Source organism: Aplysia californica, unplaced genomic scaffold, assembly GCF_000002075.1.
Source record: "Aplysia californica isolate F4 #8 unplaced genomic scaffold, AplCal3.0 scaffold00107, whole genome shotgun sequence".
NCBI classification, from domain to species: Eukaryota; Metazoa; Mollusca; class Gastropoda; order Aplysiida; family Aplysiidae; genus Aplysia; species Aplysia californica.
In genome coordinates, this window is record NW_004797377.1 from 367,738 (window position 1) to 369,119 (window position 1,382).

Below are 1,382 nucleotides of genomic sequence, written 5' to 3' on the forward strand. Positions count from 1 at the left end.
GGGGGGGGCGCTCTCGTGATCTTGAGGTACAGTGTTCGCCTTTCATTCAATGTCATTCATAGGTCCAGAGCTCGAAAATTTCACTTAGAGAACAAGCATTTCGCTGGTGGCTTTATGACGAGGAATCTCCTCGATCGAATGAAAACTGGACAATAGATTGGAACGTGTAAACAGACAGCACAGTTCGATAAAACGGTCAGTTCTCTCATACGACGAATCTGATACACTTTATCGTTGCGTGTAACCGGGGCTTTAGTGATCGCACGGAAAATATCAAGCAGCGCTTGATTTCTCGACCGAGTCTCCAAACCAACGTTCCATCGTCCAAATTTGGTACAATTTTGTGGTTACACCGAACGTTTTATCGCTTAATCGGTATATCGTCCAGTGTTTGTTTTCAGTTTCAGTTTCAGGCAATCGAGTCGGGCGATCGGCCCGATCCAGCCGTAGTGGGCACCCCGTATTACGCCTCACACACCAGTCTGTGTGGTGCATTTAAGATGGAATCATCTGACAAGAAGATTTGATTTTGTTGTTCCACAGAAGAAGGAAGCGAAAGAAACAGAGCATATGGTGCCGATAGCATTTTTTGCTCAGAGAGGAAGATAAATTGCTGATTTTGTTGTTCCTCAGAAGTAAGCGAAAGAGACAGAGCATAATAATAATATGGTGCCGATGCCCTTTTTTTGCTCAGAGAATCCAGAGGAGAATTTCACCGGACATTCCAGCATCTCGTGGACAATCCTGATGAAGAACTCTTTTACAATTATTAAAGGATGTCATGTCGTACAAGTCAGGATCACGTGGGTCCCAGAGCAGAGGCCTTGCTCGGACTTACTCGATTAACTCCCTGCAGTTTTTCCTACATGTATTTTGGCTTTTTCGTTAGTTTATAGTTTATGTTTCTGGGGTTCTCCCAAGCTCCTTGGGTCCTCCATACCCTCAAGCTTCATGCAATAATTTATCTACTCCAGAAAGATCTATTATATATAACTGGAAAGGGAATTGGGTGGTCTTTCAGACCGAGCTATTAGATTTCATATTTGTCAAGCCCTCTTGAACTTGAAGTGACCCTTTTTTCTTGTTACTAGAACTTACTTTACTTTTTCATCCTCTGTTGCCGTTAAGCGTCGAGGGGAGATGCAGTTTGTTACTAGAAATAGAAACAAAAACAGAAATCACACCTTTCCGACAGTCACAAGGAAAGAAAAAAATTTACAACTTAGTTTTTACATTAATTTGATGAGAAAGTACATTCAATTCTGCATGTAATGTGTTTGTTTGTTTGTTTTGTAAAGTGTTTTACGGCGCTCGCAACTGCATAAGGTCATATGAGCGCGCGGGACACATCTAATATTTTCAGTTTGTAGGAAATTTTGAAT